This window comes from Neophocaena asiaeorientalis, unplaced genomic scaffold (genome assembly GCF_003031525.2).
Source record: "Neophocaena asiaeorientalis asiaeorientalis breed wild unplaced genomic scaffold, Neophocaena_asiaeorientalis_V1.1 scaffold119, whole genome shotgun sequence".
NCBI classification, from domain to species: domain Eukaryota; kingdom Metazoa; phylum Chordata; class Mammalia; order Artiodactyla; family Phocoenidae; genus Neophocaena; species Neophocaena asiaeorientalis.
The window spans coordinates 8,639,834-8,657,729 of NW_020175821.1; positions in this window are offsets into that span (position 1 = coordinate 8,639,834).

Sequence of the window (17,896 nt, forward strand, 5' to 3'; positions counted from 1 at the left end):
TGGAATTTATAATCGGGTATCTATGCTTCTCCCCAGTCATTTAAAAAAATTCATTCCCATACCTGGAGAGCCAAAGAAAGGCCATAATATATCTCTAGGCCACTGTCATCACCACCACCTTTAGAATGAGTGAGAGGAAACCAATCAAGGGTCCCTCTCACAGCCCCTCACTGCTCCAGACTGCCTGTAGTGTATGTAATCCATGCAATTGGGGGAGTAAATTAAATAGAAGTTCTGTGCTATTGTTGATTTGAGGAAGCATCAAGGTGTCGCACAAAAGCTTCTTCAAACAGAAAGAGACTTTTATGAGGAAACTAGATACGAAGGCCTTCCCATGTCTTTGTCCCAGGAAAACAGAATGAAACTTGCCTTGTCCCCGGCTCCTGAGAAATAGAAGACCCATCGTGCCCGTGTTAGAAACGTGAAGCTGCAGGACTACTCAGGTTAACAAAATAATAATGACTCAGTGATTGAGGACAGTCTACAAATAAGTGCATCCTGTGAAGACCAAATCTGGAAACTGTGATCCTTGAAGAAAACGTCAGCATTCGCACACAGATCCGTGCCTGCGTGACAGAAGTAATTTGCGCCATAAAGGTGGGTCCAAATAGACTTCATTCCCCATCCACACTGGTTGAGGGTTACCAGCAGCTTCTTCATGAGGCAGGACATGAGATTGATACTGGAATCCTGTTTTCCCGTTACAGTACAGTAGGGTGTCGGTTGAAATTCTCCAAAAATACCCTTTGTCATTATCGTTAGGTTTTGTCAGAGGTAAGCAACCCTTTTAGGCGCAGTTATTTATAGATAGATAAATCTTACCCCATTGTGGAAAGAAGCCTTACATAAAAGAATACATATGTTATGATTCCACTTATATAAAATTCAAAAACACGGTCACTGGAATCTGTGGTGATAGGAATCAGAACAATAATTGCTTGTGGGTATAGAGATTGACTGGAAGGGGCCTAAGAAAACTTTCTGGGGTGATAGAGGTGTTCTATATCTAGACTGGGGGTACTGGTTACATGGGTGTAAGCATTTTTCAAATTCATCAAGCTACACACTAAAATGTGTATGCATCAGATTTGTAATTCTCAGGAAAATTTATAGAACTTTAAGTCAACCTAAAAGGAAAAAAATTACTCAAGCCCTTAGGTTACTGTAGTGGATAGCATTTTCTAGAATAGCCCCTTCATCAGAACACATCCTTACCTCTCAGGTTTTCACTTGCCTCTTCCTTTTTTTCTTTTTTTTTTTTTGCATTTTTTTTTTCATTTCTTCCCCCCATCCCCCCACTCTTCCTTCCTAGCATCTGGAGATTTTCTTTCTTTCTTTTTTTATTTTTACAAAGACTTCTATACACTTATTAAAAAATACTCCTATTTTCTATCCAACATTTCTAGTTGTTTTTCCTAGGTTAGTTTAAGATTATCCTGGTATACTATCTGCTGGAACCAGAAGTCTTTACATTCTGTAATAGCTTTGTAGTATCTTTTGCCTTACATTTGAAATATATTATATATACATATTTATGTGTGTGTGTGTGTATATATATATATATATACACACACATATATATACACACACACTCACACACACTTACATGTAAAAAGTCTATCTTCTCTTTAGTAGCCTTGAGCTTCTTATCTTGGATTAAAACATGTGCTTTAAAACCATTGTCCAAAATCTGCTAGGGGACAAGCCAGGTTATATATCAGGGATACCTAAAGGCAGTCACCTATTATCAGTAGTGTCTGTCCCAATCCTATACCTGAATGTGGCTTACTGAGCAGCCTGCTGGGTAAAGCATTGAAGGAGAAAACAGAAAACACTGTCATGAAAACCAGCATATCCTTTGGGAGCTGACAGATGGCTATATGTCATCTTCTATTCTTGTTTATCTTTTCTCCTTTGCCGTACATTTTTCTCCTGTGGTTAGGAGCCATGTTTAACTTCCCCCACAAATGTCCCATCTAATCTCTTTATTGAGTTTTAGAAAGTGATTGTTCCTAAATAATTAAAATTATATAAATCAACGTAAAAAAAATCCAGTCCCATTTGTGATATGATTTAAATGCCTCTAAACACAATGAAAATCAGTGTTGGGATCACCACTGCTATTTATACTTAGCTGTGTTCGCGTGTGACGTTTAGAAGTTCTTCATCTGCTTTGGGAATTTCCTGACTGCCGTAAATTTAAACTAACCATGATATCATCGTGCTGAAATTCTCATTTGCACTGTAATATCTAGAGAAGGGAGAACGGCACCCAAACTGTGAAAATTGCTCCACTTATGTGAGAAGTGTGTGTCTACTGATGGCATGTGTTAATCAGGATGTGAGATTGAAATATATTTACTGTGATGTTGGAGATTTTCCCACATAGATAATGATGACGATGGTGTGTGTGTCTGTGTCTGTGTGTGTGTGCGTTTGAGAGCGGGAGAGATATTAAAATATATATAGGTATGCTTATGAGAAAAAATACACATTATATATATGATATATATATGTATGTTTATAAGAAAATCATATTACTTGGATTCTAAGATGTACCTTTCTCTCTAACATTTATAACCATGTATATATTTTATAGAGTGGCTTCTTTTTCCCCAAATATCAATTGTTGAATTGATGGTGGATTTACAATCGATAGCCTCCTAGTCATGGGAGGACTGTGTGCACACATGGAGAACTGAGACTTTTGGTGGAAGGGGTGGCATCCAAGCATGCATTTCATCAGCACCCAGATGCTCATACCTACTAAACCAGTGGGGAATTTCACAGAATCAACATTTTCTGTTTATCGGGTTGTGCTTTCTGGGGACTACCTCGGACATGCTTTTCAGATCATTCAAGCCCCCCCCAAAATACCACATTTGAGAAATATTTATTTAATTAAAGGTGAATTGGCTTGACCGACGTTTCTTCAAAGAAGTTAGGTTAAATGAACAAATGTGTAACCATTTTTATGGCATTTTAAGATATATAGATTGGATGCCTCTAAGAGAAACATGGATAGGTAGAAACAAGGAAATACATTTTAAAACTTAAGAAACTTGGAGAATAAATCTTCCACCTTTCAGTCAACCTGTTTTACAGTAGCAAGCACAGTGTCTTGCACATAGTTGATATACAAGTATTTATTTAATGATTGCAAATATTTATTTAGTGAATTATATTTAGCTGTCAAAAAAGAATAATTTCAATCTTTCAATGAAAAACAATCAGTCTGCAATGCTAATACTTTGCTTGATGCAGATATGATCTGAGATGCTTTTTCCAGTATCCTCTCTTCATAGTATTGGCTGTTACATTAAAATGTAGATATAGCTGGAAATTCTGGAATGTATGCATGCTGAGAAGTGCATTTGGAAGACCTAAGACTTGGCCCCTTATTTGAGATTCATTTCTTCCATTCTAGTTAGGATTACTGAGTTACCGAGCTGATTACTGAGTTGATGAAATCATGAGCAATATTGTTTTTTAATACAAACTTCATTAAGTTGATTCAGTAAAGTAATAAAAGTTGATTAAAATGAAGTGTGGGCAATTTGCAAACACTAACTCTAAGTGGAAAATATAACTGTAGCAGAGCGTAGGTGGTGGCTTTTCTTATTTCAGTGTTTAGTCCTAACTGCCCAAAATATCTACCAGTATTAGCATAGCAGAAATAAGACCATATGCTAAAATAACATAACTGCTGACCTCGCTGCTTTATATGTAAATGTGGGGACGCTTAGCTGTAATGCTGAACAGAAGAAAAAAACAGACTGTTAAATTTCCAACAGTGATCCAGCTATTACAAGACTAGAAAAACTCTGCCAAGATCCAGCCATCTTTCCTAGTCTGTTGCTTGCAGAGCTGTGCATTCTCCAGTTCATTCAATGCAATTCATTCCATTCCTCCCATATTTTCAGAACTTTCTAATGAGATTGTTAGCTTTGATTCCTCCTCCACTTCCACATAATCTTTTTGGGGTTTTTTTGCGGTACGCGGGCCTCTCACTGTTGTGGCCTCTCCCGTTGCAGAGCACAGGCTCCAGACGCGCAGGCTCAGCGGCCATGGCTCACGGGCCCAGCCGCTCCGCGGCATGTGGGATCTTCCCAGACCGGGGCACGAACCCGTGTCCCCTGCATCGGCAGGCGGACTCTCAACCACTGTGCCACCAGGGAAGCCCCAATCTTTTTGGTTTTGTGGTTTGTTTTATTCCTGAAATATTAACAAAGCAAGTCAGAAGTGCATCTGATTCTCTATTTTGGAAAAAATTAGATTTTTAGCAGACATTTCATAGTCACATCTTTTACTAGAATTTTCTCTTTTTGCCAGTTTTATAATCTATGTCACAAAAATATTACCCTTATCTTTATTCTGGCTCGATGGTCTGTAGCATATCCTGCAAAAATAGCATGTGTCTTTTTCTTTTCTTTTATCCCTAGCCAAGTGTTCTCTGCTGTATGACTATCCATGACCATGGATTTCCATATGATTTAAATACGTTTTAAAAATGCAGTTCTATACAATGCAATAGCAAAAAAATAATAATAATAATCTGATTTAAAAATGGGCAGAGGAATTGAATAGACATTTTCCAAAGAAGACATACAAATGGCTAACGGGTACTTGAAAAGGTATTCAACATCACTAATCATCAAGGAAATGTGAATCAAAACCACAATGAGATATCATCTCATACCTGTTAGGATGGCTGTCATCAAAAAGACAAGAGATAGGGCTTCCCTGGTGGCGCAGTTGTTGAGGGTCCGCCTGCCGATGCAGGGGACACGGGTTCGTGCCCGGGTCTGGGAAGATCCCACATGCCGCGGAGCGGCTAGACCTGTGAGCTATGGCTGCTGAGCCTGCGCGTCCGGAGCCTGTGCTCCGCAACGGGAGAGGCCACAACAGTGACAGGCCCACGTACCACACACACACACAAAAAGACAAGAGATAACAAGTTTTGGCAAAGACATGGAAGAAAGGGAACCCTTGTGTACCATTGGTGGGAATGTAAATTTGTGTAGCTACTATGGAAAACAGTATGGAGTTTCCTCAAAAAATTAAAAATAGGGGCTTCCCTGGTGGCGCAGTGGTTGAGAGTCCGCCTGCCGATGCAGGGGACACGGGTTCGTGCCCTGGTCCGGGAAGATCCCACATGCCGCGGAGCGGCTAGACCTGTGAGCTATGGCTGCTGAGCCTGCGCGTCCGGAGCCTGTGCTCCGCAATGGGAGAGGCCACAACAGTGAGAGGCCCGCGTACCGCAAAAAAAAAAAAAAATTAAAAATAGAACTACTATATGATCCATCAGTTCCACTTCTGGGTATATGAAGGAAACAAATTGCTTTCTTGAAATATGTGCACCCCCATGTTCATGGCAGCATTATTTACAATAACGAGGACATGGAAATAACCTGTGTCCAACAATGGACGAATGGACCAAGAAGATGTGGTGTATGTATATATATATATATATACACACACATACACAAGGGAGTACTATTCAGCCATAAAAATAAGGAAATCCTGCCATTTGCAACAACATGGGTAGACCCTGAGGGCATTATGCTAAGTGAAGTAAGTCAGACAAAGAAAGACAAATACTGTATGATATTTATATATGAAAACCAAGAGAAAATTAACTCATAGAAACAGAAAGCAGATTAGTGGTTGCCAGAGGTAAGGGGTAGAGGGTTGGAGAAATGGGTGAAGGTGGTCAAAAGATACAAATTTCCAGTTATATGATAAATAAGCTCTGTGGATATAATGTACAGCATGTACATTACTTTCAAATATACAGTGTTTATCTTGTTATATACAACAACTATAGTTAACAATACTGTATTGTATATTTTAAAATTGCTAAGAGAATATAGATCTTAAAAGTTCTCATCACAAGAAAAGAATCTGTGAGGTGATGGATGTTAACTAAATATGTATTATTTCACAATATATACCTATATCAAATCATTATGTTGTACACCTTAAACTAATTCAATATTTTATGTCAATTTTAACTCAATGAAACTGAAAAATATAAAAATGCAGTTCTATTCCCCTCAGATTACTTTCAGCATCTTCTAGTTATGAGTTTTATTTCACCAAGTCCATGATAGCTAGGAGATAATTCCAAGTTTATTTAATTTGTTGTCCACTAATGTGTGGAAATATATAAAGAACTTCCAAATGAAAACAGTGGCTATATTTTTCAGAGCTGTCTATAGTAAGGGACTCAGCCACTTTCAGTGGTGTTTGGCAGAGACGCAAAGGCAGGTAGGAAGTAGAAAAGCTTCATAGTACAAAAAGGAGGAGGCGTCAGGTATGTGCTGATTGGAGGCTGTTCACCTGTGGAAGCTGGATGCAGGCTAGCTAGAAGAAGTGCAGCTTACGTGATTGGTCTGGGGAGCATATTTGACTTTCTCCGGTTGGTCCTGCACTGGAAGCAGGGATTAAAGGTAGGGAAGCTGGCAGTCTTTGCCCAAGTCCTGATCCTTCTGGGCTGATTGCTGGAGGTTGAGGTTTGGCTTCCTGGATTGGTTGCTGCAGACCTTGTGGGTCTATTGTCCTATATACTGTCTTACTTTACTATTGACTGTTTACATACTCATTTCCTCAAATGTCAGAGTTTTGGCTTAGTAGCTGTTTGAATCAGACCCAGGAATGGCTGGTAACTGGCTGGGTTCACTGGGACATGGCATGTGAGTTGGGACAGGTAATGGAGCACCCTGACGTCTGACAGCCAAATTCTACATAGTAGACAATGGACAAAGTAGCACGATGGGGGAACATATGTAATGACCCCAAAGACCTCCTTCAACGCTAAGAATCCCAAGATTCTGTGAGATAGTTGTTGAGAAATGCAGTCTTTCAACTCCTGCACAGCCACATAAGAATGGGCCTTGGCCCTGGAAACCTTCCTTAAGAAAATAAAAAGCCCTCACAGCCTGTGCTGGGCCTATTGCCTTGTGCGGAAATATCTTTTCCTGTTTTAGACTCAAATGTACTCCTTTTGTTCTGTGTAAGCCTGTGTGTCGTATGGCACCTGGTTAACTCCTCTACTGTAGCCATTACTGGTGAGGAGGGAATCGGGTCCTTCTCTTGCAGCAGGAGAAGGGTGTGTGCAGACCATCACCCTGCATCAGCTGCAGGGCGAGACCCACTGGCCTTGGGGGAACCAATATGCAAACACTGAAGCTGATCTTGCTTTTTCTCTTCTCTATTTGAGGGAAACGTTGTTCCATCCAGTTCCTGCATGAATTGTGTCTTTCTTGGTGACTTTGAACCATGGAGTGGGTTATCATCCTGGGACTCCTCTCCTGGAGGTGACAGTGGGTGTCACTTGCCTGATAGCTGTCATCAAGGAAATCTGGCTGTAGGAAGAGGGAACCCAGCCATGGGAATAGGATTCTAGAGGAAGATTTAAACCCTAGTTCCTAGAGCACTACCAGGTACCTAGTATGTAGAGGAATGAAGGAAGGACTGAGAAGAAGAAAAAAATCAACCTTATCCAGCAACTTATGAGGATAAAAAACGGTGCTAGATCTGGACAATAAGGTTCTCAGCCAGAACCCAGGCACTATTCATAGAACAAGAACATGAGGTCCTGCTTGATGCTGAGCTACTCGAAATTCCTCATTAGAAATTAAATGGGCCCCAAACAACTCTATGTGAAACTGCGGCTGCCAGGCAGCGTCACGAGCCATGGCTCTCCATCAGGCCCAGGGCCGAGCTGCCTGCAGGAGACTGTTGAGATTGGGTTATTCGTGCTGCTCCGCCCAGCACGCACCCTCTCTCCTTGACTCCTTTCCAGAGTCTTCCTGTGCCTCCAGAGCATCCGCCAGATCCTCAGACCTTTTATTCAAACGTCTCATCTCTCCACCTCCCCTGGTTTCTCCCTGAGGTCTTCTGCCACCAGCCCATCGGAGGGGCAGCTACCCTCCTCTCACACTCACCCAGAGTCCTGTCTTTCCACTTGTCACCACTGCTGCCCTTTCTCTTGTAACCAACGTCCTTCTTGGAAGCTATAGTACCCTCCTCCTTCCTCTAAATCCTGTCATCTCACAGTTTAAATCCTTTGATATCTTCTAATTTCTCTTAAGATAAAGACCAACACCCTTAACAAGGCCACGTAAGGCCCTGAGTGAGCTGGCCCTTGCCAACAGCGTCAGCTGAGGATGAATAAATTCCCACGACGCACATGGATTTATGTGGTAGAGAGTTTATCTTTAACCTAAATGAATATGCTCCCTACTGCCAGGCATAGAGACCTCCACCTCAGATTCTTGAGCCTTACACTCATGCAACAAGTATTTATCAAGTGCATACCTGACACAGGACACTGAGGCAGACACTGAGGATATAGCAGTAGAAAAAAACAAAAAAAGCAGGTGTGATCCTTGCCCCTCAAGGAGTTAAGACTAACGCATTAGCTCTCAAACTTCAGTTTGCATCAGAATCACCCTGCGGGCTGCTTAAAACCCGGCCCCACCCCCAGAGTTTTCTGACTAAGTAGGTCTGGAGTGGGGCTTGAAGATTTGCATATTCCTAACAAGTTGATAGGCTGATGCTACTGGTCCACAGCCCACACTTTGAGAACTCCTGCTCTAGGAAGGCATAAAGGTAAAACACAATTAATTACACAGTACTTTATTTACTTACAGTATATGCTGAGGAGAAGCATAGGGTATTATGGTCTAAGTTAGCCAAGGCTTCCTTGAGAAGTCATTGAGCTGAACCTTGGGAATGAACCAGAATGGGATGGATGAAAAAGGAGAGGGAGTAAGGTCATTCTAGGCAGAGGGCCTTTGTGAAGTTTTGATGCATTTGGAGAATTGAAAAAAGGCCTTGGTTGGAGGTCAGAACAAGAGTGAGAGCGTGCTCTCAGATGAAGTTGGACTCTTACCTTCCTTTACCAATCTGCTTAACAGGTGGTGTTTCCCGCTGGTCAACTAACAGAACACTTCTCGAGGGAGGATGCACATTGGAATCACCTGGGGAACTTATAAAACTGCTAATGCCTAGAAATTCTGATTTAATTGGTCTAGGTCGGGCCCTGGATTTTGATAATTTTTAAAATCTCCCCAAGTGATTCTACTTCGCAGCCAGGGTTGAGAATCTAAGAAGATTGCAATTTCCATCTTTTGTATCCCTTCTCCAAAGGACTTAGGATTTCTTAGGATTTTCTTCTTTTCCAGTAGCTTGACATATTCTTGAATATGAATTCTTCACTCTTTAAGATATATCCCCTGGGATCCATTGTAAGATGAGAGAATGCAACACAAAATTCACTAGTAGTTTCTTCTTTTAAGCAATCAACAAAGTAAAAATGGAAACAGAGAAAAAGACTGATTTTAGTCAGCTGAGAATATCATTTTAAGTGCGGTCATTGGCTTTTAGGCCATAGTATTTCTGTTTGAGGTTGAAATTTTCCACAATTTAATCTTATTTCAAGTAAACGTTTTGTTGTTGCTCATACTTGTAGTTATAAACATCTAGAGAGAAGGACTATGTCTTATAACATAACATAATTTTCAATGACCGAATAAAAAGTTAATGTAGAAGTGGTCATTATTTTATATTTCTATCCCCATTTACCTGTAGGCTCATGGTTTTTCCCCATTACACTTCTTTAAGGGAGACCAATATTATTCCACTCTCCCCTCACACTGTCACTGCAGTCAATGAACACTTATTAAGGGAAAGAAGGGAAGGAAGGAAGCCTGAGAGAATGGGAGCAGGGAGAGGAGAGAAAAAGCACCGAGAGCAAGGGTGACCTCAGGATCCTGCCCACATGGCAGGAAAGGAGAAGCAAGGGGGCCACCTGTGGGTGGAGTGTTGAGGCACGCCGCACACACTGCTTCATTTTACCCTCCCAAATACCCTGTATCATGGGTACTGTTATTCTCATTTTGCCCACAAGGAGCCAAGACTGAGAGACTTTAAGCTCGCACATTTTTTACTCCATGCTAGACACTGTGTTAAGTGCTTCCCATGAATTATTTTCTTAAACCCTTACAACTGCTTGAGTTGGGTACCACTATCCCGTTTTTACAAAGAAATCATTTTGGAGAGGCAAAATCACCTACCTGGTCATACATACCTAATCAGGGGAGCAAGTGGGATTTGAACTCAGGCAGGACCTTCTTACCCCACTTCCAGGCTCTTCATACTGTGCTGCTCCACATGCAGAAGCTGAGAAGGATGTGGTTCTCTATGACCCAGGGTCCCTGGCGTTTTCAGTGATATCGCATTGCAGAGGAAGAATATGTTTGAAGCGTGGAAAAAGGAAGGTCAGTCAAGGAAGGACTTAAGGAGGAACAGGGGGAAGACCTCCCTGGTGGTCCAGTGGCTAAGACTCCACGATTCCAACGCAGGGGGTGCAGGTTCGATCCCTGGTCAGGAAACTAAGATCTCACATGCTGTGCAGAGCGGCCAAAACTAATAATAATAATAAAATAAAAAGCATTTGAAAATTAACCTATCTATGTGGACTGACAAAAATTTTTAAAAAGAAGCAACAGGGAAGATGAGACACTAGAAGACACTGGTTGACACTTATGAATGTTGTCTCCCTGGGACGACCTGTGTGGAGCTACATACCTGGCTCCGAGCAGAGGACAAAAGGGAGAAAAGTCACGACTTCTGTTCTTAAAGACTCAAGAGAGGATGTAAATGGATATTATGTGCATGAGAACACACATGGAAAAGGGACACCGTGTAAATAACCCCAGTTTAAAATGCACATGTGCTAAGGGCACTGTGGAAACTGGACCAAGGACCTGGAACCAGGGAGTGTAAGCTGGGACCGGAGGTGGGTTGGTGGGAAAGAAGGGGTGAGCAGGAGAAATGCTTTGAAGGTGACTGTGTGAGGAGCAGAGGATGTGGACTTTGCCAGGGTGGGATGTACTAGTCTACAATTTAGCCAAGATGTGGCAAAAGGTGAGGGCAGTGGGGTCACAGAGTTGAAAGGCTGGCAGACCTCGCTAGAGTCCTTAGAACTGTTGAGTGTTAATGAAGAGTCCTACTCAACAGGCCAACCAACCTTCTCCAACCAGAGTTGGAAAAGACCTTAGAGGTCATCCGGTCTGCTGCTACTCAAAGTGTGGTCCTCAGAGCCTGTTAAGGATGCAAACGCTCAGCGCCCTCCCACTCCTGAATTAGGATCTAAGTTTTTTTTTTTGCGGTACGCAGGCCTCTCACTGTTGTGGCCTCTCCCATTGCGGAGCACGGGCTCCGGACGCACAGGCTCAGTGGCCATGGCTCACGGGCCCAGCCGCTCTGCGGTATGTGGGATCTTCCTGGACCAGGGCACGAACCCATGTCCCCTGCATCGGCAGGCGGACTCTCAACCACTGCACCACCAGGGAAGCTCAGGATCTACGTTTTATCAAGATCCCCTGGTAATTGTACAAACATTGAAGTGTATGAAGCACTGAAGGAGAATTCATCAGGGATAACAGCTCTTGCCTCCTGTCAGTGTGCAAAAGAACTATGCCCAGAATGCTAAGGAACCAGAATTTCGTTGAAGAGGGAAGAGGCTTTTTCGTGCATCTTGTTGTTTAATGCTTCCCTAACATTGCCTGGTACTGCTAGAATATTGAACTTCATGAGAGATGAAAGGTCAGCCCTAACCCGTGGAACAGTAAAAGATGCGGTTTAGCATCCTACAGGTCTAACGTCAGTGATTTCAGGATACTTCAGCCAGCTGATCCTGGTTGCTGCGACTCTATTATGAAGCACAAAACCCCTACAAAGGCCAGAGAGTAGAGGCCCCTGGGAAGAGTGGTCTGAGGAATGAGAAGGGAGCCCGGTGTGACGCAGGTGATCCAGAGAGCCAGACTTGCCTCCCAGGATCTTGGTGGTTGTTAAATATTTCAAGCTGGTGGTAGCTTGAAAGCAGCTGTGGTGGGAATCGTTATACCACAGAAATCAACAAACACTAACAAATCCAGGCTTTCTTTCTTTCAGAGAGCCAGTTTAGCAGCACACCACTGTGGGAGAGTACAGGTGGGAGGAGAAAAAGTCCAGGAGTTAGTACATGTAAAGTGTGGAGGGAGAAATTCAGGGAAGAAGACAAGTGAACTCCTAGGAAATGATGCTACTAGAGGTCCCTCATTCCAAACTCCTGGTAGTAACTGGGATTCATCCACTAGCCGCACTTCTTTTTTTTTTTTTTGCGGTACGCGGGCCTCTCACCAATGTGGCCCCTCTCCCGCCGCGGAGCACAGGCTCCAGACGCGCAGGCTCAGCGGCCATGGCTCACGGGCCCAGCCGCTCCGCGGCATGTGGGATCTTCCCGGACCGGGGCACAAACCCATGTCCCCTGCATCGGCAGGCGGACTCTCAACCACTGCGCCACCAGGGAAGCCCTAGCCGCACTTCTAAAAGTCCTTTTCACAGGGCTGTCTCAAGAGTGGGAGTTCATTGAAGCTTTGAAGGAAGTGAAAAGGTGTGAACTAATGTGGAGAATCAAGTCATGAACTGACCAGAGAAACATATAAAGATGGCTGGGCAGCTAATGCTCTATGTGGGTAAAATGTCCCGGTAAGTTTTCATCTGCTGGGGTATAAGCCCAGAGAAGGTGCATGGTGGGTTCATCTAGGATGGGGGCTTTTTGTCAAACACATGGATGTGTGTTTCATTCTTATTACGTTTGCATCCAAACCAGTCTTCTCTGGTGACTTAGATGTACCCCTTGTGCTCCTGGTATTATCATTACTTCTGGTTAAAAAACAAGTTTCTGATAAAGAAGCGTGTCATTAGAATGCATCTCTCTCTCTCCTTTTAATTAAGTTGTCAAATGCATTTAATAAACTATATCCCCAAACATCTCTGCTTCAGCCAGGCCGCGTTCCTTAGTTTCCATTGAAAATGTCTTGAACTTTCCCACCTCTAAAGCTTTGCTTCTTCTGTGCCTCTTGTTTGAGATGCCACTCCCTTTCCTGTCCTCCTTGTCAACTCTACTCAAACCTCAAGACCGAACACTACCTCCTCCAGGAAGTCTTCCCTGATCACTCCAGCCTGTAGTAAACTCTTTCTCCATTCAACACTAACTGTCTGGACGATGTCCTTGGGGATTGTGTCTTCTATTTTTTCAAATGAATATCAGGAGGTATGGTCTATCTATTGCAGAGTTCCAACTATGCAGACTTATGACAGTCAACAGTTGCCTTCAGGAGGGCACTTGATAAAAATAATACACATTTTCTGCCTTCACAAATCTTCTCTCCACCGTCAAGTTCCTCAGTAGTCTTCTAAGCATGCCTGCCCAGTGCCAGTTATCATTCTTCTCTGTTTGTTGTTCTAAAACTAGACATTGTGACAATACCAGTGGCAACGCTGCCCTTCCTTTCATCATACCAGCCAGCTCAAGCTGGCAAAAAAGGATCAACTGACTTTGGTTCCAATCTAAATCTTTGCTTTTAGATGATCAAATAACATAAACCTAATTTAAGTAAACAAGAATAATGCGTTTTTATAATACAATAGGCTTACCCTTACTGGGGCAAAGGGAAAAAAAGAAATACCTTGATAATCCCAACTGAGTCTCTAATTAGCTAAACAGAAAGGAATATAGTTTTGAGAACTGGGAGAAGGGAGCAGGGCAAATATTCCCAGACCCCCTCCCTGGCACCCCCATGGCTGCACAGTTAGGTAGTAGGGAGGCCTGATCATGTAGGCACCTTTCTTACAGGTACAGGGATTTTCCTTGAAGAGAGGATTTTTTTTTTGCCTCCTGGTGCCTTATGAAATACTAAGACTGGATCGTGTCACACATGGACATGACCAGATCTCTGGAAGAGCTAATTATAAACATGGTGTTTATTTTCTAGGCCTCGTGTCATCTGGTTTTCTTTTCATTTATATGAAATAGGAGACATCAGCTTTGAAGACTTGCTGACACTTTAATGAAAAGAACTTTGGTTGTGAGTTGGTTGCTTTTTATTTCTGTTTCCATGCAGTCCCTAAATTGAATATCTCAAATTCACTTTGGAGGTGAGATTCACATCTTACTTTCTACTAGAGAAAATCCACAAATTAGCACAGGATAGGAATCTCTCCCTGACTCCAAAGGCAGGGCAGAGGGACAGGTCCAGTACAAGTCTCTGATACACTCATGATTTCCCCTCCTTTGTTTGGCCAAGGTTAAATTGTTCTATATTGTACTGACACAATGTTATACATAAACACCCAGGTTACAAACCCCTTCCTTCCCTTCCCCCAATTTACACATACCCTAATTTTTTTTCAGAGCAACTCAACAGAATCTGGAGATAATTTATCACAGGATAAGAATTCTTTCTCAGTTCATTGCTCAGAAAATTTATAATCCTTTGGTGGTTTTTCAAGACCATCAAAGAAGTAAGTTGAAAATAAGTAAAAGCAAAGGCAACTAAATTCTTAAATAGTTTTTTTCACATTCAAATATCCTTAAGAGTCAAAATATAGAATAAAACTTCCTCCTTAAAACAGATAAAAATAACATTCTTAAAAACTGTTGTATTTTTCTTAGCTTCACTCAATCAAAACTATACCTCATTAGCAGGCTGTGAGGGAGATAATACACTATGGTTCCTGGACTTTGGAAGCCAACATTTCAAAAGAAGAAAACGGATAAGCACAAAGAAGTTATTAAAGGCATCTGACTGAAGTGCATGTGTTTATGACCTGCAATAAACATAGAACAAGCAACCTGTATCCGTTAGAAGATGGGAGAGCAGGGGCTGGCTAGGGGTGACACACAGGAAGGAGTGTTGGGAATCAAGTTGGCTTGGCGTTGTGCTGGAAAGATCTTTTGAAAGGGAATGCCTACAGAGATTAGAAGAAAAGGAGAAATGATTTGGCAGGAAAGATTAGAGATAATACTTATGTAGGTCTTCTTTAACTTATTGTACTAATGTTTTCTAGTTTTGTGTACAGAGGTCTTAAATATCTTTAATTGGCTTTAATCCTAGGTATTGATGTTTTCTGATGCTATCTTAAATGGCATATTTTATTTATTTAAAAATTTTTTTTTATTTAAGTATAATTGATTTACAATGTTGTGTTAATCTCTGCTGCGAAGCAAAGTAACTCAGTTATACACATATAAACATTCTTTCTTATATTCTTTTCCATTATGGTTTATCCCAGGATATTGAATATAGTTCCCTGTGCTATACAGTAGGACCTTGTCATTTATTCATTCTATATATAATAGTTTGCATCTGCTATCCCCGAACTACCAATCCTTCCCTCCCCCACCTCCCTCCCCCTTGGCAACCACAAGTCTGTTTTCTATGTCTATGAGTCTGTTTATGTTTTGTAGACAGGTTCATTTGTGCTATATTTTAGATTCCACATGTAAGTGATATCATATGGTATTTGTCTTTCTCTTTCTGACTTACTTCACTTAGTATGATCATCTCTAGTTGCATCCATGTTGCTGCAAATGGCATCATTTCATTCTTTTTTATGGCTGAGTAATATTCCATTGTACATATATACCACATCTTCTTTATCCATTCATCTGTCAATAGACATTTACATTGTTTCCATGTTTTGGCTATTGTAAATAGTGCTGCAATGAACATTGGGGTGTGCATGTATCTTTTTGAATTATAGTTTTGTCCAGGTATATGCCCAGGAATGGGATTGCTGGATCATATGGTAATCCTATTTTTAGTTTTCTGAGGAACCTCCACACTGTTTTCCATAATGGCTGCACCAATTTACATTCCCACCAACAGTGTAGGAGGGTTCCCTTTTCTCCACACCCTCTCCAGCATTTGTTATGTGTAGACTTTTTGATGATGGCCATTCTGACCCGTGTGAGGTGGTACTTCATTGCAGTTTTGATTTGCATTTCTCTAATAGTTAGTGATGTTGAGCATCTTTTCATGTGTGAAATGGCATATTTTAAATTTTTTTAAAAATTTGTTTATTGCTGGCATGTAGAGATAGAGTTGATTTTTGTATATTGTCCTTTAATTCACTGACTTTGTTATATTCATTTATTAAATTAGTTTGGCTATAAATCCTTTCATATTTTTTACACTCACTATTATAACAGCTTTGTTTTTTCCTTTCCAATTCTTATACCTTTGACTCTATTTCTTGCCTTAGTGCACTGCTTAGGATCACTGGTATAATGTAGAATAGAAGTGATGCTACCAGGCATCTCTGTCCTCTTTACAGTCTAAGGGAACAAGACATAAATGTGCTGTCTGCTTTAGCTTTGATGTAGATACTCTTTATTAGACTAAGGGTTTTCTTCCTATTCTTTATTTACTGGGAGCTTTTATTATGAATGGGTGTTAACTTTTATCAAATGTGTTTTCTGCATATATTGGATGGATCACGTGATTACTCCCGTCTTCTGTTAATGTGCCGAATTACACAAACTGATTTTTAAATGTTAAACCAACCTTGCATTCTTTTGTTCTCTGTGCTTTAGTTCTCTATCTTAAAGCTCGTTAATCCTTCCTTCAACTGTGTCAATCTGCTTTTAAGTTTATCCCAGTTATTATATTTATTATGTGCTTTAGTTTTACAATTTCATGTCTTTCTTTTTCATAGATTCCAATTCTTAGATGAAATTCTCCATTTTGCCATTTATTTTCTTGAACATATTAATCAGTTTTTTAAAAAATATACTTAACATTCATGTCAGATAACTTCAGTGTCTGGATCTCCTGATGGTCTCTTTCTATTGTCTATTTTTTTTTTCTTGTGGGTTTTCGATTATTTGGTCTTGCCAAGTACTCTTTTATTACATACCAGACATTATGTATGAAAAATCGTAGAGATTATTTAAAGCTCTGTAGTATATCTTCCTCCAGAGGTTATTAACTTTTGATTTTGACAGATAGGGTAAGGCCGGTCACTTTAAACTATACTGGGACTGAGCTGACTCAAAGTCTGTTTACTGTCAGTCTGGCTTTACTCCTGAGGAATACCTCCCTGTGGGTCTTGGCTGAGGCCCGGACTTTTACCTGGGCCAGTCTTCCTTGGCACACCCTATACTCCAACTCTGCCTCTCCCCGACCCCAGCCCACGGAGACTGTTTTCATCTCTGCTCAGTTCTTAGCTTCTGGCTGCCACCTTCTTCTCAGCTTCTGCTGTAGCTGCCATTCCCCACCCCTGACAAATTGGCAAAGGCCTCAAGGGGAAAAGCGGCAACAAATATCGGGCTACACTCTTTTTTTTTTTTTTGCGGTACGCGGGCCTCTCACTGCTGTGGCCTCTCCCGTTGCGGAGCACAGGCTCCGGACGCGCAGGCCCCTCGGCCACGGCTCACAGGCGCAGCTGCTCCGCGGCATGCGGGACACAACCGGACCAGGGCACGAACCCGTGTCCCCTGCATCGGCAGGCGGACCCTCAACCACTGCTCCACCAGGGAAGCCCCCGGGCTACACTCTTTACTTCCCTTCTCTCTGATGATCTTGGCCCCTAAAGTCTTCCCTTCCTTGATCTTCAGTGCCGTCAAATAAATTTTTTTTAATGCTTTATCCAGCTTTCCTAGTTGTGTTGGATGGGAACATGCTAGTCCATCATAGCCAGTGTGGAGCTTTATATCATTCGCAATTAAGTGTTCATTGACAACATAGAATCAGAGGAATTTTTCAGGTGGGAATGGTTTTCTGTGAAATGTCACTGTGTCAATAAACCTTATGTTAAAAAGTCTTAACTCCTCGGCTGTTTAAATTGAGGAGGTACAACAGGGAGGTCAGAAATGTAGCTATACTTTCTTTTTTATTCTCTGAAATGAAATGATGTGCCTATTTTATCTGTTAAGTTGGGTTCTCAAGCTGCCGTACATGGTACGTACGTACAGGGGTTTTTTTGTTTGTTTTTTTTGTTTGTTTGTTTATAGTTGTAGCTGGTGGACTCTAGATCGCAGGCTCAGTAGCTTTGGCAC